The sequence below is a fragment of the Danio rerio genome, chromosome 4, assembly GCF_049306965.1.
Source record: "Danio rerio strain Tuebingen ecotype United States chromosome 4, GRCz12tu, whole genome shotgun sequence".
In the NCBI taxonomy this organism is placed as follows: domain Eukaryota; kingdom Metazoa; phylum Chordata; class Actinopteri; order Cypriniformes; family Danionidae; genus Danio; species Danio rerio.
The window spans coordinates 54,992,501-55,015,198 of NC_133179.1; the positions used below are offsets into that span (position 1 = coordinate 54,992,501).

At 39.9% G+C, this 22,698-nt stretch overlaps 1 protein-coding gene and 14 non-coding genes across 19 annotated transcripts in view; all 15 read right to left on the reverse strand.

The window, feature by feature from the left end:
• The window catches only part of LOC103910797 (uncharacterized), a 1,018,570-nt gene that overhangs the window by 785,118 nt on the left and 210,754 nt on the right, over window positions 1–22,698 (reverse strand). The window lies entirely within an intron of this gene.
• trnal-uag (transfer RNA leucine (anticodon UAG)) lies at window positions 380–461 on the reverse strand. Its single transcript has one exon. It is a non-coding gene; the product is annotated as a tRNA-Leu (tRNA).
• trnal-aag (transfer RNA leucine (anticodon AAG)) lies at window positions 665–746 on the reverse strand. Its single transcript has one exon. It is a non-coding gene; the product is annotated as a tRNA-Leu (tRNA).
• Window positions 1,410–1,491, reverse strand: trnal-uag (transfer RNA leucine (anticodon UAG)). The gene has a single exon. It is a non-coding gene; the product is annotated as a tRNA-Leu (tRNA).
• Window positions 1,695–1,776, reverse strand: trnal-aag (transfer RNA leucine (anticodon AAG)). The gene has a single exon. It is a non-coding gene; the product is annotated as a tRNA-Leu (tRNA).
• trnal-aag (transfer RNA leucine (anticodon AAG)) lies at window positions 2,619–2,700 on the reverse strand. Its single transcript has one exon. It is a non-coding gene; the product is annotated as a tRNA-Leu (tRNA).
• LOC137492367 (5S ribosomal RNA) lies at window positions 9,709–9,827 on the reverse strand. Its single transcript, XR_011012340.1, has one exon. It is a non-coding gene; the product is annotated as a 5S ribosomal RNA (ribosomal RNA).
• On the reverse strand, window positions 15,463–15,543 carry trnas-gcu (transfer RNA serine (anticodon GCU)). The gene has a single exon. It is a non-coding gene; the product is annotated as a tRNA-Ser (tRNA).
• Window positions 16,093–16,174, reverse strand: trnas-gcu (transfer RNA serine (anticodon GCU)). The gene has a single exon. It is a non-coding gene; the product is annotated as a tRNA-Ser (tRNA).
• Window positions 17,762–17,843, reverse strand: trnas-gcu (transfer RNA serine (anticodon GCU)). The gene has a single exon. It is a non-coding gene; the product is annotated as a tRNA-Ser (tRNA).
• trnas-gcu (transfer RNA serine (anticodon GCU)) lies at window positions 19,012–19,093 on the reverse strand. The gene has a single exon. It is a non-coding gene; the product is annotated as a tRNA-Ser (tRNA).
• Window positions 19,632–19,713, reverse strand: trnas-gcu (transfer RNA serine (anticodon GCU)). Its single transcript has one exon. It is a non-coding gene; the product is annotated as a tRNA-Ser (tRNA).
• trnas-gcu (transfer RNA serine (anticodon GCU)) lies at window positions 20,889–20,970 on the reverse strand. Its single transcript has one exon. It is a non-coding gene; the product is annotated as a tRNA-Ser (tRNA).
• Window positions 21,519–21,600, reverse strand: trnas-gcu (transfer RNA serine (anticodon GCU)). The gene has a single exon. It is a non-coding gene; the product is annotated as a tRNA-Ser (tRNA).
• trnas-gcu (transfer RNA serine (anticodon GCU)) lies at window positions 22,162–22,243 on the reverse strand. The gene has a single exon. It is a non-coding gene; the product is annotated as a tRNA-Ser (tRNA).

Sequence of the window (22,698 nt, forward strand, 5' to 3'; positions counted from 1 at the left end):
AAGTTACTGATTCCATCACAGCAGACCCCACATTGTTGTTGTTATTATATTCAAATCCAGTTATAGAGTATTACTACTCTAATTGTGAATCTTTACTGTTCCTGTTTCAATAGGGTGCTCTTGCTAAAAGGAGCAATGGCAAAGAGAGACTTCCAGTGCAGACTTTGTTAAGATGCTGCAATCTAATTGTGGGAAAGACACTTGCTCCTGAGCAGATTCGAGCTTGGGGATGTGTTGCTGTCACACCAAAGAGTCTGCCGTGAGTTTCAAAGAACACATTATACTGACTAGTTGCCAACTTAAATGTACTCTCTCACTTCCAGCGTTCACTGAGAATGCACACACACTCAAGCAGTTTGGCCTTGTTTAAAACCACACCTGGCAGCAGTGGGATTCGAACCCACGCCCCCAAAGAGACTGGAGCCTAAATCCAGCGCCTTAGACCCCTCGGCCATGCTACCCTAGATGAATTCATGCAGTGGTCCATTTTCTGCCCAATTTTACGGAAGCAGAACAGCAGAGAGGACGCAGAGCTTCCTAGTGAAGCCCTTCAACTTTGGCCAAGGAGTCTACATTTGGATGTGAGCGGAAGCATGCAGTATCTCTTCGCAAGTCTGTTTGCTCAAGCAGAGAGGTCATTCTCAAGCATCCTAAAAGGACTGCCTGGCAGCGGTGGGATTCGAACCCACGCCCCCAAAGAGACTGGAGCCTTAATCCAGCGCCTTAGACCACTCGGCCACGCTACCTTACAAAGCTGCTTTCCCTGAGCAGTTTTGACATCAACTTGTTTCAAGTTGTGCAACAGCTCTGGGAAATCAGTTCAATTTAGCCATGCCTAGCTGGAGCTCCTCCACAAAGAAAGAGACCTCCTTAATACCAGCTTAGGAAGCACTCCTGCCTTCCTGTCAACCACAGTTCTGTCTCTATTTGAGCACACCTCAAGGCATTTAAAGTCTTCTCCTTACGGCAGCCAGCTGCGATGCATTTAAGCACCTAATTACAAGGTAACTGTTATTTCACAAAAGAGTGAAAGTTACTGATTCCATCACAGCAGATCCCACATTGTTGTTGTTATTATATTCAAATCCAGTTATAGAGTATTACTACTCTAATTGTGAATCTTTACTGTTCCTGTTTCAATAGGGTGCTCTTGCTAAAAGGAGCAATGGCAAAGAGAGACTTCCAGTGCAGACTTTGTTAAGATGCTGCAATCTAATTGTGGGAAAGACACTTGCTCCTGAGGAGATTCGAGCTTGGGGATGTGTTGCTGTCACACCAACGAGTCTGCCGTGAGTTTCAAAGAACACATTATACTGACTAGTTGACGACTTAAATTTACTCTTTTACTTCCAGCGTTCACTGCGAACGCTCACACACTCAAGCAGTTTGGCCGTGTTTAAAACCACATCTGGCAGCGGTGGGATTCGAACCCACGCCCCCGAAGAGACTGGAGCCTAATTCCAACGCCTTAGACCCCTCGGCCACACTTCCCTCGATGAATTCATGCAGTGGTCCCTTTTCTGCCCAATTTTACGGAAGCAGAACAGCAGAGAGGACGCAGAGCTTCCTAGTGAAGCCCTTCAACTTTGGCCAAGGAGTCTACATTTGGATGTGAGCGGAAGCATGCAGTATCTCTTCGCAAGTCTGTTTGCTCAAGCAGAGAGGTCATTCTCAATCATCCTAAAAGGACTGCCTGGCAGCGGTGGGATTCGAACCCACGCCCCCAAAGAGACTGGAGCCTTAATCCAGCGCCTTAGACCACTCGGCCACGCTACCTTACAAAGCTGCTTTCCCTGAGCAGTTTTGACATCAACTTGTTTCAAGTTGCGCAACAGCTCTGGGAAATCAGTTCAATTTAGCCATGCCTAGCTGGAGCTCCTCCACAAAGAAAGAGACCTCCTTAATACCAGCTTAGGAAGCACTCCCGCCTTCCTGTCAACCACAGTTCTGTCTCTATTTGAGCACACCTCAAGGCATTTAAAGTCTTCTCCTTACGGCAGCCAGCTGCGATGCATTTAAGCACCTAATTACAAGGTAACTGTTATTTCACAAAAGAGTGAAAGTTACTGATTCCATCACAGCAGACCCCACATTGTTGTTGTTATTATATTCAAATCCAGTTATAGAGTATTACTACTCTAATTGTGAATCTTTACTGTTCCTGTTTCAATAGGGTGCTCTTGCTAAAAGGAGCAATGGCAAAGAGAGACTTCCAGTGCAGACTTTGTTAAGATGCTGCAATCTAATTGTGGGAAAGACACTTGCTCCTGAGCAGATTCGAGCTTGGGGATGTGTTGCTGTCACACCAACGAGTCCGTGTTTAAAACCACATCTGGCAGCGGTGGAATTCGAACCCACGCCCCCGAAGAGACTGGAGCCTAATTCCAACGCCTTAGACCCCTCGGCCACGCTTCCCTCGATGAATTCATGCAGTGGTCCCTTTTCTGCCCAATTTTACGGAAGCAGAACAGCAGAGAGGACGCAGAGCTTCCTAGTGAAGCCCTTCAACTTTGGCCAAGGAGTCTACATTTGGATGTGAGCGGAAGCATGCAGTATCTCTTCGCAAGTCTGTTTGCTCAAGCAGAGAGGTCATTCTCAAGCATCCTAAAAGGACTGGCTGGCAGCGGTGGGATTCGAACCCACGCCCCCGAAGAGACTGGAGCCTTAATCCAGCGCCTTAGACCACTCAGCCACGCTACCTTACAAAGCTGCTTTCCCTGAGCAGTTTCGACATCAACTTGTTTCAAGTAGCGCAACAGCTCTGGGAAATCAGTTCAATTTAGCCATGCCTAGCTGGAGCTCCTCCACAAAGAGAGACCTCCTTAATACCAGCTTAGGAAGCACTCCTGCCTTCCTGTCAACCACAGTTCTGTCTCTATTTGAGCACACCTCAAGGCATTTAAAGTCTTCTCCTTACGGCAGCCAGCTGCGATGCATTTAAGCACCTAATTACAAGGTAACTGTTATTTCACAAAAGAGTGAAAGTTACTGATTCCATCACAGCAGACCCCACATTGTTGTTGTTATTATATTCAAATCCAGTTATAGAGTATTACTACTCTAATTGTGAATCTTTACTGTTCCTGTTTCAATAGGGTGCTCTTGCTAAAAGGAGCAATGGCAAAGAGAGACTTCTAGTGCAGACTTTGTTAAGATGCTGCAATCTAATTGTGGGAAAGACACTTGCTCCTGAGCAGATTCGAGCTTGGGGATGTGTTGCTGTCACACCAACGAGTCTGCCGTGAGTTTCAAAGAACACATTATACTGACTAGTTGACGACTTAAATTTACTCTTTCACTTCCAGAGTTCACTGCGAACGCTCACACACTCGAGCAGTTTGGCCGTGTTTAAAACCAAATCTGGCAGCGGTGGGATTCAACCCACGCCCCCGAAGAGACTGGAGCCTTAATCCAGCGCCTTAGACCGCTCAGCCACGCTACCTTACAAAGCTGCTTTCCCTGAGCAGTTTCGACACCAACTTGTTTCAAGTAGCACAACAGCACTGGGAAATCAATTCAATTTAGCCATGCCTTGCTGGAGCTCCTCCACAAAGAAAAAGAGCTCCTTAATACCAGCTTAGGAAGCACTCCCACCTTCCTGTCAACCACAGTTCTGTCTCTATTTGAGCCCTACTCAAGGCATTTGAAGTCTTCTCCTAACAGCAGCCAGCTGCAATGCATTTAAGCACCTGATTACAAGGTAACTGTTATTTCACAAAAGAGTGAAAGTTACTGATTCCATCACAGCAGACCCCACATTGTTGTTGTTATTATATTCAAATCCAGTTATAGAGTATTACTACTCTAATTGTGAATCTTTACTGTTCCTGTTTCAATAGGGTGCTCTTGCTAAAAGGAGCAATGGCAAAGAGAGACTTCCAGTGCAGACTTTGTTAAGATGCTGCAATCTAATTGTGGGAAAGACACTTGCTCCTGAGCAGATTCGAGCTTTTTTTTTTTCTTTTTTCTTTATTAAAAAATACATCATCAACAATCTTGACATTTATACATACAAATATTTAAAAGATAAAATATTTAAAAATCTTTAGGTAAGAAAACTTTAAAACCAGTCCAAGTTTGTACAATATATGGATTATTTTTTGTAATACATTTTTCAAAAATGTCCATCTTTTCATACATTTTGCAATAGTCATATATAACCATTATTTCCTCAGTCACAATCTGTTTATACAACAAAACCAATGGAATTTCTTTTTTCTTTTGTTTCATAATATTTCTTCTTTTCCATATTGTAAATCTTGCAAGAGTCAACATATAATTAAGAGCAAACTTATTTTTTGTTTTCCCATTAAAACCAAATAAAAACAGTGTATCCCATTCTTCTAAAATAATGTTTTCATCATACAGAAAATTACACACCATTGTTTTCAACATCTTCATAAAATCACTCAACTTTTTACAATTTAAAAATAGGTGTAACACGCCTTCCTTTTTTTCCAAACACACTTTACACAAATCATCTTGTGATACCCCAATCTTTTTAAAGATGATCTCTGTCATTATGCAGTTGTGTCTTAACATAAAATCAAAGTTTTCCAATGCTGGACTTTTTAAAATTGATCTTACATTTTTCCATATATTTGAAGTATCAAAGTTTTCAAATAACTTTTCCCAAAATTCTCTTGATTTAGGTTTTTTAAACACAGTATTACACAAACATGTATAAAACATCTTGATAGGACAATCATTGATACTAATTTTATCTTCATCCATTTTTAAAAAAACTTTTATTTTTCTATTTTCAGTTTCTTTTTCATTCTCTTCAATAGTTTTGATCCAGTGATCTGGTAATGCTAATCTTAACTTCTTGTATTGATCTTCAATTTTTTCTTTATCATCTACATCTTCTATTTCCTCCAGTGTATCTATTATTGCTTGAGTCGGTAAATCATATAAAATGTCTTTTACTTGTCTAAAACCCACTGCATACCAGTTCTCATAAAACATTTGCTTTTTGCTTTTATTGTTCTGATTTAAAAATAAGGGTTGCTGTAAATAAAGTTTTCTCCCTTCAATCTCAGTTTGTATATTATTATAAAAGCATTTCCATGTTCTCAACACCTCTTTATAAAACTCAGGAATATTTTCTATCATGCGGTCTTTAAATGCCATCCATAAGAAATCATCTCTTATTTGTCCACATTTATTAATAAAATAACTCATTATGCTTTTCCATGGAATATTGTCTTCATTTAAAAACTTTTTTAATGTTTTAATTCTCATGCTTTTCATTCTTATCCATGGATCTATGAGTCCTAGTCCTCCCTCATCCACCTTTCCAATTATAGTGTTATATGCAATTTTAGATGGTTTATCATCCCATAAAAACTTTAAAATCATAGTTTTTATTTTCTTATACACCCACGTAGGTAGACTAACAACACTTAAAACATACCACATCTTAGAAAAAGAGAATTTAATACCAGTACTTTTCCTTTTAAAAACAACACTCTCTGTTTCCAAAAACATAATCTTTTTTCCATTTTATTTATAAGTTCATCCCAAATTATTTCTCTAGTTTTAATTTCATCATATCCCAGTGTAATGCCTAAGATCTTTATGTAATTTTTTTGTTCTTTATATTCCCAATTTCCTTGTGGAACGTCTACTTTACCCATCTTCATATATTCAGTTTTTTCTTTATTTACTTTTGCTCCCGATCCTCGACAATATTTATCAAATATTTCCATAGCTTTTCCAACACTTTTAAAATCTTTTAAAAATAGAGTGGTATCATCAGCATACTGAAAAATTTTCTGTTCTGTTCTATTGATTTCTATTTTAAACCCTTTAATTTCCTTTTCTCCATTTATAGCTAAGCCTAATGGTTCAGCAACTAATGTGTATAATAACGCTGATAAAGGACATCCTTGTCTTATAGATCTAGAAATCTCAATGTAGTCGGTTAAAAATCCATTTATTTTAAAACAACTAAAAATATCTGTATAAAAACATTTTATCCACTTAATAAAATTCTCACCAAAGCCAAATTTCTGGATTATGTCAAATAAATAGTTATGCTCAACTCTATCAAAAGCCTTTTCTAGATCTATGCTGAATAAAAATCCTTCATAATTTTTTTATTTTATGTACCAGATTAAATCTCTGATGCTTGTTACTGTGTCTGCTATATCTCTACCTATAACACCATAAGCCTGGTTAGTAGTAATAACAGTGGGAACTACCTTTTTAAGTCTGTTTGCTAAAATCTTTGCTAATATTTTATAATCTGTATTAAGCATACTTAAAGGTCTATAATTTTGCAAATCATCTTTATCACCTTTATTTTTATAAATTATTTTAATCATTCCTTTCTTCATACTCTCACTCAACTGTCCTTTTTTAAAAATAGCAATAAAAAGTTCCTTTAAAATTGGAATTAAAACATCTTTAAAAGTCTTATAAAATTCGGATGACAAACCATCTAAACCAGGGCTTTTCCCATTACTTAATTGTGTTATAGCTTCATTGATCTCATCTTCAGTTATATCACTATCACACAGTTTTTTATCCTCTTCACTTACTTTAACCTTTATTTGATTTAATAAAAAATCCTTATCTTCTTCATGAACTCCTTTTGCTTTAAACAGAGTTTCATAGAAATCTTTAACGATTCTTAAAATACTTTCTTTATCTTTGACAGTTTTCTCTTTTGTTGAGACATTCTTTATCAAATCTGCTTTTTGTCGTGTTTTTTCAAGATCATAAAAGAACTTTGTACTTCTTTCTCCTTCCACTGTATTTTTTATCTTACTTCTTATTCTAGCTCCCATACATTTTTCCTCTTCTAGTTTTTTCAGTTTCTCTTCTAATATCACTATTCTCCTAATATCCATATTTCCTTCTGTTATCTTTTCCATTTCATTCTCCCATTCTTTGTTTAATTGTCTTTCTTTAGCTCTTTTGGCTTTCTGCATTTTCTTTGAACATTCTATTGAAAATCTTTTGGCCTCTAATTTTACATTGTCCCACCACACACTTATTTCTTCATCATATAACTCGTCATTTACACTATTAATAATAATGTTTTCCATTTCAATTTTATAAAAATCATTCTTTAAAAGCTCTGTATTAAACACCCATACACCTGGTCCTCTTTCAACTCCACTGAAATCCATCATTACATACAGAAAATCATGGTCACTACAGCTAAAAATCTTGTAAAAAATATTTGAAATAAAAGATTCTAAATTTCTTGTACATAAAACATAGTCTAATCTGCTTTGTTTTAAAACTGTATTCACCCACTGCCTTCTTGAGTATTCTCTTTTGGCTCTATTTCTCTCTCTCCATACATCTACATATTTATGTTTTTCAATCATGTGTTTCAGTTCTCTTCTTCCAACATCTGCTCTATACACCATATGATCATCTACATCTATTCTTTCTAAAACAGTATTAAAATCCCCTAAAACAATAACATTATTCCATCCACTCATTAAAACACTTAGATCTTTAAAAAAAGTAACTCTTTCCAGGTCTTCATTTGGAGCATGTATGTTACATATTGTTATTTCTTCATCCTTATTCATAATTTTAATGGTTAAAATCCTTCCATAATTATCTTTAAATAAAACATCAAATGTATATCCTATTTCCCTTCTAATTAATATTGCCATGCCTTTTTTCTTATTTGGGTCATTATTAAACAATATTTCCCCATCCCAACATTTTTTTAAATCATTAACAATGTTTTCATTCCATCCAGTCTCTTGTATACATATAACATCACATTTTTCTGTTAAAGCAATTACATTTTCAAACTTCACTTTGGATGACAGCCCTCTTAAATTAATTGAAACCAAACATAAGTTGTTCATTAGAAATATAAAAGAAAACAAGCCATCCAACCAAAAGAAAATCCAAATGAAACAAATCATCAATCATTTGTAGTATTTTTTATGATCTAAAATCTTAGATCAGTTCTGTCAGTTTTTAGTTTTGCTTTTGCTTCCTTTCGTAATTTCTGTTTCTTAAGCACTTGCTGAATATTCAATTGTACAGTTTTTCTGCGTCTTCTGTTTATGCTGTCTATTGTTCTGTCTTTAGTCCCAATATTTATTTCTTCATTATCATCATCATCGCTTACCTCTTCCTCAATTCTGCTTTCTGTATTTTCACCTGCTGCTCCTTGTTCTTCTTCCATGTCGTGTCCATCGTCTTTCATTAGATGTTGTGCCTCAGTCTCTGCTGTATCTCCTTCATCCTCTTCACTCATGGCCTGCTCCTCTTCTTGTTCATTCAAATCAATCGGTGGTAATTCCTGTACTTCCTCTTCCTGTTCTTCATTGCTTGATTTCTCCATTTGTTTATTTGTTTCCATAACTCCAGTCTCTTCCTCATCCGATTCACATCTGCACCACAATATTGTCTTTTTGCAGCCTTGGCACCGTGGGGCTTTACAATCCCGCACAAAATGCCCCTGCTCCAGACATTCTCTACACACAAATTGTGGGCAGTCTTTTTTTTCATGTTCAGCACTTCCACATAATCTGCATGTTTTTATCTGCTGATCATGTATGACTCTAAAATATTTTGGTCCTTCCTCTGTGTCAAACTTGACATTGTAAGGAAGAGTCATGACTTCTTTTGGAAATTTCACCCTGATGAACCTTGTTCCATCAGCCACAGTTGTTCCTGGATGATATCTTCTTCTCAGAGGGAGAATTGGAGAAACTCCCCAGTCCACCAGCTTTTGGATGATTTCACTATCTTGAATATAGTTTGGTAAATTTAAGAAAGAAACCATTCTCTCAGTTGCACAAAGTTTTGATATTTGACAGAATTGTTGGTTAATCATTAGTCCATTCATTAAGTGATCACAGTTCGTTTCATTTTCCATAGTTAGTTCATAATCAAAATTGGATTTTTTCCTCAGTCCAAACAATTTTCCAATTCCAGTCTTATCTTCCACAGCCTTTATAATCATCGTTACAGTGATATTTTCAGGATCTTTCACAGTCATTGTCAAAGTTGTTTCTTTTTTATATTGTCGCTGAAATCTAGCTTGACTTTTCAGTTTGTTTATCATCTCATTTCTTTGACTTGTTTGTTGGGTATTTTCCAAACCTTCAGCAATTGCTTTACCTTTAGTTTGTTGCATTTCTCCACTTCCTTCTCTACTTGTGTCTGATTTAGTTTTCCTCCTTCTTGCCACAACAGTTGCCCATGTGTCATTATCGTCGATGCCGTTGTTTGAATCTCTTGAATTGTTGTTTTCAGGAGTAGCTTTGTCCATGCTGCCATAGTCCATTTTCAGTTCCAGTTCCTTTACCAAAGTGTCCATCCTTTCAAAACGTTTTAACCCCAAACAGATAACACTGTCTGGGGTTTAACTAAAACTAAACAAAATTAATACAATTTAATTTAAGCAAAATCAAGAAAAAAAACAATAAAGCAAATCAAAATGGGAGAGCCTTTCTCTCCCTACTGCCACCTCACACTTCCTTGAAAGCAATGACTCAGTCAAACTCAAGGGGGCGTTGCCAGGGTGGTATGGCCGTAAGCGAAATAGGCGGTCAAGAGTTGGCTATTTAAAACAGGCGCAGCACCAGGGAACGAGCGCAGCTCAGCTGGCATCGACACAGCACCGACAGAGAAACAATGCCCTTGAAGGCGAGAAAAAATAATGGCAGCGAAGCTGTGACCCGGGGAAGTCTATCAGCTGCCAAAGGAAGGACTTCAAAAAGCTTACAGCACCTGGTATTCCCAGGCGGTCTCCCATCCAAGTACTAACCAGGCCCGACCCTGCTTTACTTCCGAGTTCAGATGAGATCGGGCATTTCCAGGGTGGTATGGCCGTAAGCGAAAGAGGCTGTCAAGAGTTGGCTATTTAAAACAGGCGCAGCACCAGGGAAGGAGGCAGCTCAGCTGGCATCGACACAGCATCGACAGAAACAATGCCCTTGAAGGCAAGAAAAAATAATGGCAGCGAAGCTGTGACCCGGGGAAGTCTATCAGCTGCCAAAGGAAGGACTTCGAAAAGCTTACAGCACCTGGTATTCCCAGGCTGTCTCCCATCCAAGTACTAACCAGGCCCGAACCTGCTTTACTTCCAAGTTCAGATGAGATCGGGCATTTCCAGGGTGAAAATCAGTCCTTAGAGCTGTATTCATAAATCGCAGTCCAATAAAGGAATTAACTTTTTGGCAAATTCTTACTTTATCCGGTGAAATGAGGATAAATTGAAATATGTGTACTAATTAGGGATGTAACGGTATTGTAAATACCGTCATACCGCAATATTAATTTTTTTTTTGATATTACCGAAGTCGCATGACTCGGTAAAACTATAGGTCTTCTGAGAAAATTTGCTCAGGCGAATGAAGTGAACGGGAGGTAGCGAAAACTACAATTGCCATCAGCCCATGCTTGACCATCATCCCTTGCGGTCTGTTGTCGCTACAGATCCAGTAATGCGGAAATGGAGTGTGCTGCTAGAAGCGGGGATGAAAAGAGCTGGAAAACTCTAAGGCCCCGTTTACACTAATGCGTTTTAGTTTGAAAACGCATAAGTTTTGCTACGGTTACGCCAACCGTCCACACTACGCCGGAGTTCTCGAGCGCCGAAAACGGAGCGTTTCGAAAACGCTGGAGAAGCCGTTTTCATTCTGAAACGCTGCTTTTCCGTCTCAGTGTGGATGATGGAAAACGGAGACATCTGAAAACGGAAGCGGGGCTGCAGACGTTCGCCTCTCTGATTGGGGCTTTTCCTGAATATTAAGTAGCCTAACACACACAGTTCAGTCCTGCATTATCTCCGTGTAAGTTCAGACTTCGCAAGTTTGATCAAGGCTGCAGTCTCTTCTTCTCAGTTTGATATGGAAAAGCAGACTATACCGAGGACACGGGTAAATCTTCAAAGGGAACAGTGTACTTTATAACTTCATTCACATCACCCTGGCTTCGTTGTTTCACTTTGTCAACAATAAAATGTAAACATGATTTAAGGAACTGCCTATTTTCATTTTAATATAGCAACTTAGACAGCAGACATGTTGAGGCGTCTTGCTGCATATATGAGCGTCATCTTCACTGTGTGGATATTTATAACAAAACGGAGCCGATAACAACTGCCTCCTTTCAATTTCAGTGAAAATACGAAACACACCCTCTCTTTTGCTGAGTATCAGTTTTAAGAATCGATAATGGCCATTTTAAAAGTATAACATACAATAAGTTTATACATTATAGGAAATAAAGGCAAGCAATCAGTCAATATACAGAATGTACGTGGTTACATTAATCATTAACTTATCTTTGCGCTCAGCCAAAACATGTTACCTGAGAACAAGTAATAGATTCCAATGACCAAAGTCAGGGAATATGTCGTTAGATAAAGACAACAAGATAAATGAAATATCCCGTTTAATAAATATAGTGAGATTAGATCCAGCGGGAGATGCTTGATGAGAAGTCCGACTAGCAGAGCTCTCATCTGGGTAGATGGGCTGAGTGTGATTAAATGTTCAATGTGATGAGTTTTCAACAATACTAAATTGAAACTTTATTTTTTACATGGTTTAATATTTTTTTTGTTATTAAAATTGAAGTTCCTGTTTCAAAGCTTACAGATAGATGGCTAATTTGTATGTCATTGACACTTTTGGCACTTTTTTGGAGTATTTTCATAAGTTTTGTTTTTTCCTGTAAATGATTCAATAAATACCGTACCGTGACATTCATACCGAGGTATTACTGTACCGTGAAATTCTGATACCGTTACATCCCTAGTACTAATATAATGGAATACCTATCAAATTCACGATTTCTATATCACTCTATGGTCTTCTCACACACACGCGATTGCAAAATGGCGTCAGCGCACTGTAAACGCAATGCAACATGCGGTCTGACTTTAACACACTCTTAAACACACTAAATAGCAACTATTTTGCAGGTACAACTTGATTTAGTACAACTAAAATCACTTTTAAACTGTTTAGGAATCATAACATACTGTATTTTAATCTTTTTGTTCAAATTTGCTCCTCTATTATTCTGCCAACCGGTCTCGTCTCTGCTCTGTCTCTCTCTCCCAGCAAGCTGGGAGGGGCGGAGCTAACAACCCGCTCCTATGATTGGTTGTTACTTTACCTCAAACTACATTTGTATACATGAATTTTATTTTGTTTATCATATTTATAAAGACTTGTAGATATAATAATAATATGATTATTCTGCTCTAAATAATATTATAAATAAAAATTTTACTATTTCACTAGGGTTATGTTTCTGCCAGAGATGTATAAAGTACTAGAGACCCATACTTAAGTAAAAGTACAAGTGCTTTATCAAAAATTGACTTGAGTAGAAGTAGAAGTGCTCTTTAAGCACCATACTTAAGTGGAAGTACAAAAGTATTCAACATTTTTTGTACTTAAGTATTACAAGTAGTTTATTTCAAAATTTACTACTCAAGTACTGAAAGTAAAAGTACAAGTATTGTGTAATGTAGTTATTAAAGAAAGCAGTCAAAATACACTAATTGTTTTGTTTATTTTAAATATCTTTTTGGGGTACTTGATTAAGCAGAACGAAAAGAAACATGGCTTATGATACTGTTTTTCTCTGTAAATAGTTTCTATGGTACAAGAGCTCACATCGTCAGGCCCTTTTACCAGAAAATGCCTTCACTGATGAGATAATTCAGCATGTTCACTCACATACATTCTCTCTCTCTCACACACAGACACACACACACACACACACACACACACACACACACACACACACACACACACACACACACACACACACACACACACACACACACAAATGTACACTCTCTTCCCACTCTCACACATTCATACACTCTCACACACACAGTTCCCACTCTATCTCTCTCTCTCACACACACACACATTTTTGTGAATTGTGGGGACATTATATAGGTTGCAATTGTTTTTACACTCTCTTACACACACACACACACACACACACACACACACACACGCACACACAGGTACAATCACACTGTTGTTTTCTCTTACACATTATTCACTCTCACTCACACACACACACACAATGACACACTCACACTTTGAGAGTTTTGAAGTTTGATTGCTTTAAAATAAAAAGCTTTAAACTAAACAAGCAAACTAAATCCTGCTTCACAAATTCACTTGATTTTGATTTTATTGTAAAAAAAACAGGAAAATGTGTATATCACTCTGTTAAATGAAAATCTGAAATATTTTGTGGCTTATGGCTATGATTTAGTAATAATTTTTATTTATTTTTATTATGTTTTTAATGAAATTGGTCTTACAGTTCATATTTTCTGTAGTATATTTATTAATTCTGGTACTTTTACCATAAACCAACATCTCAACCATTTGGTAGAGGCTGATATTTTAGAAATAATGTGATGTGTTGAATAAAAATGCACTGATTGTGTTAACTAGCGACATTAGGAGTTAAGAAATGCAATCAAAAAAAATTCTATTGCTTTTGTCTTGGTGTGACAGTTAAAGGGGTTTTTGTAATAAATTTTGTCTTTTAATACAGCAGTCAGATATACGAACTGTGCCCTCAATTTGACCTGCTCAAAGAAAACACTCTTCCTGGATGTATCAAACAAAACTCATGCACAGAAGACAGCACGAGCATTTACAGCTAATAAACTCATGTCAATATTATCCCGCCTGCTTTTTGAGCGATGACAGGCGGGTCTTACGCGGCTATGATTGGTTATTGTCCTCAACAGAAAGGGCTTTAGAAATATAAGCGCTGTTCACCCATGGCGGGAAGAATACGCGATTATCACAGGTAATAGACACAGTGGAGAAAACTTGGCACGCTCATGTCTGGAAACACAGCTTTAACAGCTAAGAAGAGAGGAAAAGTTACCTTACAAACTGGCCAGCGGGTCAAATCTCCAAAGTGAGAGAGCGAGAGATAGGCAGAGGTGAAGTTTTACAACATTTCTCCCTAATAGTAAACTAGCGGCTGGTATGCTGTGCCGCTTCGCCATCGCGCCTCCGTCCTCCGCCATAGTATTGCGACATCGCGCATAGGAGATAAATGACGTCATCACGTAATGACCGGGTATGACCTATTACTGAACTGATATCAATCATTTTGACACCCCTAGTAACGAGTAACGATGCAGCACATAAAAAATCTATCGGAGTAAAAGTATTAAACTCATGTAAAATATGTACTTAAGTAAAAGTGGAAGTAGGAGAAAAAAATAATACTCCAGTAAAGTACAGATACTGCCTTTTAGTACTTAAGTACAGTAGTGAAGTAGTTCTACTTCGTTACTATACATCTCTGGTTTCTGCAACTATTTTTGGTAAGATGACTTTCAGTTTTGCCTGATTTATACTTCTGCGTCAAGTGACCAGCGTAACCCACGGCGCAGGCAACGCGCGTGGCTGTGCATTTATACTTCTGTGCGCTGTCTCTGTTGGTCTGCATTAACACTTCTGAAACACTAGTTGGCAGTGAGGTGTAAATCTTCCTCTGTGTCGAGTTTCTTTGCGGCTTTTTTGCTTTTCCTGAACACTTCCGGGATGTACAAGTGGCTCAAACTCGCTCATTTTGATGCAGGAACCGGCGGACGTGCAACAACTTTAACTATGAGGTTAATACACAACAAAACTTTCCACCCGGAGCTCCTTCATGGGACTCCACACTTGTAAACAATCGCTCGCGCCATTCGCGCGGCTCTCGGTCCCGCCCAGACTCGTCAGCGCTACCAAGCCAACCAATCACAGAGCTTACGCTACGCGTCGTTGCGACGTGTAGTTACATTTTTTGAGAGGTGCACGTCAGTGACGGCCACGGTGAAGGGCTATGCGTCAGCGCCGTAGCATACACCGGCGTTTTACGCAGAAGTATAAATCAGCCTTCAACCACACGGCCACCGCGTCATGTATTTTCCTTCTTCTCTGGTGGAGGCCTGACTGTGGCACATAATTGTATATGTATGTTTCTGCAACTATTTTCGGTAAGATGACTTTCAATTTTGCCGTATGAACGAAAGATCAAATGAACAACAAAAATGGGATTCGATGGACTCGGCCACTCTTGTATGTACTCACTTTGCTGTTGGGGGCTGTACTATGGCATTTCTGTATGTATTTGCTGCTATTTTCGGTAAAGATGACGTTAAATTTTGCAACAACATCCTTCAAAACGATAAGAGCGTGCGAGTAAAACACTTTCCACGGAAGCACCAGCCTCTTTCAAACGCCAGAGGATTTGAACGACAAGGATGGGATTCGATGGACTCTTCCACCTCGTCATGTATGTACTCACTTTCATGACTTTCATGATGGGGGCTGGACTATGGCATATATGTTTGTATTTGCAGATATTTTCGATAAAGATTACATAAAATTTTGCAACAACATCCTTCAAAACGCTAAAAGAGTGAGAGTAAAAGAACTTCTGCAGAAACACCATGATCTCTCGAAAGCCAGAACATATGAACGACGAGGATGGGATTCGAACCCACGAAGCAGAGCACAATGGATTAGCAGTCCATCACCTTAACCACTCAGCCACCTCGTCACATATTTTACTTCTTCTCTGGTAGAGGCCGGACTGTGGCACATATTTATATATGTATATTTCTGCAACTATTTTCGGTAAGATGACTTTCAGTTTTGCCGTATGAACGACAGAGCAAATGAACGACAAAAATGGGATTCGATGGACTCGGCCACCTCGTCATGTATGTACTCACTTTCCTGTTGGGGGCTGGACTACGGCATTTCTGTATATATTGGCTGCTGTTTTCGGTAAAGATGACGTTAAATTTTGCAACAACATCCTTCAAAACGATAAGAGCGTGCGAGTAAAACACCTTCCACGGAAGCACCGGCCGCTTTCAAGCGCCAGAGCATTCGAACGACAAAGATGGGATTCGATAGACCCTTCCACCTTGTCATGTATGTACTCACTTTCATGATGGGGGCTGGACTATGGCATATGTTTGTATTTTCAGCTATTTTCGATAAAGTTGGCATAAAATTTTGCAACAACATCCTTCAAAACGCTAATAGAGTGAGAGTACTTCTACAGAATCACCATGATCTCTCAAATACCAGAACATATGAGCGACGAGGATGGGATTCGAACCCATGCGTGCAGAGCACAATGGATTAGCAGTCCATCGCCTTAACCACTCGGCCACCTCATCCAGCCTTTCCTTCTTCTCTGGTAGAGGCCAGACTGTGGCACATATTTGTATATGTATGTTTCTGCAACTATTTTCGGTAAGATGACTTTCAGTTTTGCCATATGAACGACAGATCAAATGAACGACAAAAATGGGATTCGATGAATTCTTCCACCTCGTCATGTATGTACTCACTTTCATGATGGGGGCTGGAATCTGACATTTCTGTATGTATTTGCTGCTATTTTCGGTAAAGATGACGTTAAATTTTGCAACAACATCCTTCAAAACGCTAAAAGAGTGAGAGTAAAAGTACTTCTACAGAAACACCATGATCTCTCGAATGCCAGAACATATGAGCGACGAAGAAGGGATTTGAACCCACGCATGCAGAGCACAATGGATTAGCAGTCCATCACCTTTACCACTCGGTCAACTCGTCACGTACGTTCCATCTTCTCTGGTAAAGGCCGGACTGTGGAACATAATTGTAAATGTATGTTTCTGCAACTATTTTCGGTCAGATGACTTTCAGTTTTGCCGTATGAACTACAGAGCAAATGAACGACAAAAATGGGATTCGATGGACTCGGCCACCCCGTCATGTATGTACTCACTTTCCTGTTGGGGGCTGGACTACGGCATTTCTGTATGTATTTGCTGCTATTTTCGGTAAAGATGACGTTAAATTTTGCAAAAACATCCTTCAAAACGATAAGAGTGTGCGATTAAAACACCTTCCATGGAAGCACCGGCCTCTTTCAAACGCCAGAGCATTCGAACGACAAGGATGGGATTCGATAGACCCTTCCACCTCGTCATGTATGTACTCACTTTCATGATGGGGGCTGGACTATGGCATATGTTTGTATTTGCAGCTATTTTCGATAAAGTTGACATAAAATTTTGCAACAACATCCCTCAAAACGCTAAATGAGTGAGAGAACTTATACAGAAACACCATGACCTCTCAAATACCAGAACATATGAGCGACGAGGTTGGGATTCGAACCCTCGCGTGCAGAGCACAAATGGATTAGCAGTGCATCACCTTAACCACTCGGCCACCTCGTCGCGTTCTCTCCTTCTTCTCGGGTGGAGGCCGGACTGTGGCACATAATTGTAAATGTATGTTTCTGCAACTATTTCGGGCAGATGACTTTCAGTTTTGCCGTATGAACGACAAAAATGGGATTCAATGGACTCGGCCACCCCGTCATGTATGTACTCACTTTCCTGTTGGGGGCTGGACTACGGCATTACTGTATATATTGGCTGCTGTTTTCGGTAAAGATGACGTTAAATTTTGCAACAACATCCTTCAAAACGATAAGAGTGTGCGAGTAAAACACCTTCCACGGAAGCACCGGCCTCATTTAAGCGCCAGAGCATTCGAACGACAAGGATGGGATTTGATAGACCATTCCACCTTGTCATGTATGTACTCACTTTCATGATGGGGGCTGGACTATGGCATATGTTTGTATTTTCAGCTATTTTCGATAAAGTTGACATAAAATTTTGCAACAACATCCTTCAAAACGCTTAAAGAGTGAGAGTACTTCTACAGAAACGCCATGATCTCTCGAATTACAGAAAACATATGAGCGACGAGGATGGGATTCGAACCCACACATGTAGAGCTCAATGGATTAGCAGTCCATCACCTTAACCACTCGGCCACCTCGTCACGTACTTTCATCTTCTCTGGTGGAGGCCGGACTGTGGCACATAATTGTAAATGTATGTTTCTGCAACTATTTTCGGTCAGATGACTTTCAGTTTTGCCGTATGAACGACAAAAATGGGATTCGATGGACTCGGCCACCCCGTCATGTATGTACTCACTTTCCTGTTGGGGGCTGGACTACGGCATTTCTGTATATATTGGCTGCTGTTTTCGGTAAAGATGACGTTAAATTTTGCAACAACATCCGTCAAAACGATAAGAGCGTGCGAGTAAAACACCTTCCACGGAAGCACCGGCCTCTTTCAAACGCCAAAGCATTCGAACGACAAGGATGGGATTCGATAGACCCTTCCACCTTGTCATGTATGTACTCACTTTCATGATGGGGGCTGGACTATGGCATATGTTTGTATTTTCAGCTATTTTCGATAAAGTTGACATAAAATTTTGCAACAACATCCTTCAAAACGCTTAAAGAGTGAGAGTACTTCTACAGAAACACTATGATCTCTCGAATGCCAGAACATATGAGCGACGAAGAAGGGATTTGAACCCACGCATGCAGAGCACAATGGATTAGCAGTCCATCGCCTTAACCACTGTCAACTCGTCACGTATGTTCCATCTTCTCTGGTGAAGGCCGGACTGTGGAACATAATTGTAAATGTATGTTTCTGCAACTATTTTCGGTCAGATGACTTTCAGTTTTGCCGTATGAACGACAGAGCAAATGAACGACAAAAATGGGATTCAATGGACTCGGCCAACCCCGTCATGTATGTACTCACTTTCCTGTTGGGGGCTGGACTACGGCATTTCTGTATATATTGGCTGCTATTTTCAGTAAAGATGACGTTAAATTTTGCAACAACATCCTTCAAAACGATAAGAGTGTGCGAGTAAAACACCTTCCACAAAAGCACCGGCCTCTTTCAAACGCCAGAGCATTCGAACGACAAGGATGGGATTCGATAGACCCTTCCACCTTGTCATGTATGTACTCACTTTCATGATGGGGGCTGGACTATGGCATATGTTTGTATTTGCAGCTATTTCCGATAAAGTTGCCATAAAATTTTGCAACAACATCCTTCAAAACGCTAATAGAGTGAGAATAAAAGAAGTTCTACAGAAACACCATGATGTCTCAAATACCAGAACATACGATCGACAAGGATGGGATGCGAACCCATGCGTGCAGAGCACAATGGATTAGCAGTCCATCGCCTTAACCACTCGGCCACCTCATCCAGCCTTTCCTTCTTCTCTGGTGGAGGCCGGACTGTGGCACATATTTTTAAATGTATGTTTCTGCAACTATTTTCGGTAAGATGACTTTCAGTTTTGCCGTATGAACGACAAAAATGGGATTCAATGGACTCGGCCACCCCGTCATGTATGTACTCACTTTCCTGTTGGGGGCTGGACTACGGCATTTCTGTATATATTGGCTGCTGTTTTCGGTAAAGATGACGTTAAATTTTGCAACAACATCCTTCAAAACGATAAGAGCGTGCGAGTAAAACACCTTCCACGGAAGCACCGGCCTCTTTCAAACGCCAGAGCATTTGAACGACAAGGATGGGATTCGATGGACTCTTCCACCTCATCATGTATGTACTCACTTTCTTGATGGGGGCTGGACTATGGCATATGTTTGTATTTGCAGCTATTTTCGATAAAGTGGACATAAAATTTTGCAACAACATCCTTCAAAACGTTAAAAAAGTGAGAGTAAGAGAACTTCTACAGAAACACCATAATCTCTCAAAAAACAGAACACACAAACGACGAGGATGGGATTCGAACCCACGCGTGCAGAGCACAATGGATTAGCAGTCCATCGCCTTAACCACTCGGCCACCTCGTCACATACTTTCCTTCTTCTCTGGTTGAGGCTGGACTGTGGCACATATTTGTATATGTATGTTTCTGCAACTATTTTCGGTAAGATGACTTTCAATTTTGCCGTATGATCGACAGAGCAAATGAACGTAAAAATGGGATTCGATGGACTCGGCCACCCCGTCATGTATGTACTCACTTTCCTGTTGGGGGCTGGACTACGGCATTTCTGTTTATATTGGCTGCTATTTTCGGTAAAGATGACGTTAAATTTTGCAACAACATCCTTCAAAACGATAAGAGCGTGAGAGTAAAACACCTTCCACGGAAGCACCGGCCTCTTTCAAACGCCAGAGCATTTGAACGACAAAGATGGGATTCGATGGACTCTTCCACCTCGTCATATATGTACTCACTTTCATGATGGGGGCTGGACTATGGCATATATGTTTGTATTTTCAGCTATTTTCGATAAAGATGACATAAAATTTTGCAACAACATCCTTTAAAACGCTAAAAAAATGAGAATAAACGAACTTCTACAGAAACACCATGATCTCTCGAATGCCGGATCAAATAAGCAACAAGTATGGGATTCAAACCCACTCGTGCAGTGCACAATGGACTAGCAGTCCATCGCCTTAACCACACGGCCAACACGTCATGTATTTTCCTTTTTCTCTGATGGAGGCCGGACTTTGGCACATAATTGTATATGTATGTTTCTGCAACTATTTTCGGTAAGATGACTTTCAGTTTTGCCGTATGAACGACAAAAATGGGATTCAATGGACTCGGCCACCCCGTCATGTATACACTCACTTTCCTGTTGGGGGCTGGACTATAGTATTTCTGTATGTATTTGCTGCTATTTTCGGTAAAGATGACGTTAAATTTTGCAACAACATCCCTTAAAACGAGAAGAGCGTGCGAGTAAAACACCTTCCACGGAAGCACCGTCCTCTTTCAAACGCCAGAGCATTTGAACAAAAAGGATGGGATTCGATGGACTCTTCCACCTCATCATGTATGTACTCACTTTCTTGATGGGGGCTGGACTATGGCATGTTTGTATTTGCAGCTATTTTCGATAAAGTAGACATAAAATTTTGCAACAACATCCTTCAAAACGCTAAAAGAGTGAGAGTAAGAGAACTTCTACAGAAACACCATAATCTCTCAAATAACAGAACACACAAACGACGAGGATGGGATTCGAACCCACGCGTGCAGAGCACAATGGATTAGCAGTCCATCGCCATAACCACTCGGCCACCTCGTCACATACTTTCCTTCTTCTCTGGTTGAGGCCGGACTGTGGCACATATTTGTATATATATGTTTCTGCAACTATTTTCGGTAAGATGACTTTCAATTTTGCCGTATGAACGACAGAGCAAATGAACGTAAAAATGGGATTCGATGGACTCGGCCACCCCATCATGTATGTACTCACTTTCCTGTTGGGGGCTGGACTACGGCATTTCTGTATGTATTTGCTGCTATTTTCGGTAAAGATGACGTTATATTTTGCAACAACATCCTTCAAAACGATAAGAGCGTGAGAGTAAAACACCTTCAACGGAAGCACCGACCTCTTTCAAACGCCAGAGCTTTTGAACGACAAGGATGGTATTCGATGGACTCTTCCACCTCGTCATGTATGTACTCACTTTTATGGTGGGGGCTGGACTATGGCATATGTTTGTATTTGCAGCTATTTTCGATAAAGTGGACATAAAATTTTGCAACAACATCCTTCAAAACGCTGAAAGAGTGAGAGAACTTCTTCAGAAACACCATAATCTCTCAAACACCAGAACATACAAGCGACGAGGATGGGATTCGAACCCACGCGTGCAGAGCACAATGGATTAGCAGTCCATCGCCTTAACCACTCGGCCACCACGTCACATACTTTACATCTTCTCTGGTGGAGGCCGGACTGTGGCACATATGTGTATATGTATGTTTCTGCAACTATTTTCGGTAAGGTGACTTTCAATTTTGCCGTATGAACGACAGAGCAAATCAACGACAAAAATGGGATTCGATAGACTCGGCCACCCCGTCATGTATGTACTCACTTTCCTGTTGGGGGCTGGACTACGCCATTTCTGTATATATTGGCTGCTGTTTTCAGTAAAGATGACGGTAAATTTTGCAACAATATCCTTCAAAACGTTAAGAGCGTGCGAGTAAAACACCTTCCACGGAAGCACCGGCCTCTTTCAAATGCCAGAGCATTTGAGCGACAAGGATGGGATTCGATGGACTCTTCCACCTCGTCATGTATGTACTCACTTTCATGATGGGGGCTGGACTATGGCATATATGTTTGTATTTGCAGCTCTTTTTTTTATAAAGGTGACATAAAATTTTGCAACAACATCCTTCAAACCGCTAAGAGAGTGAGAGTAAAAGTACTTCTACAGAAACACCATAAAATCTCTCGAATGCCAGAACATATGAACGACGAGGATGGGATTCAAACCCACACGTGCAGAGCACAATGGATTAGCAGTCCATTACCTTAACCACTCGGCCACCTCATCATGTATTTTCTTTCTTCTCTGGTGGAGGCCGGACAGTGGCACATAATTGTAAATGTTTGTTTCTGCAACTATTTTCGGTAAGATGACTTTCAGTTTTGCCGTATGAACGACAGAGTAAATGAACGACAAAAATGGGATTCGATGGACTCGGCCACCCCGTCATGTATGCTATTTTCGGTGAAGATGACGTTAAATTTTGCAACAACATCCTTCAAAACGATAAGAGTGTGCGAGTAAAACACCTTCCACGGAAGCACCGGCCTCTTTCAAATGCCAGAGCATTTGAGCGACAAGGATGGGATTCGATGGACTCTTCCACCTCGTCATGTATGTACTCACTTTCATGATGGGGGCTGGACTATGGCATATATGTTTGTATTTGCAGCTCTTTTTTTTATAAAGGTGACATAAAATTTTGCAACAACATCCTTCAAACCGCTAAGAGAGTGCGAGTA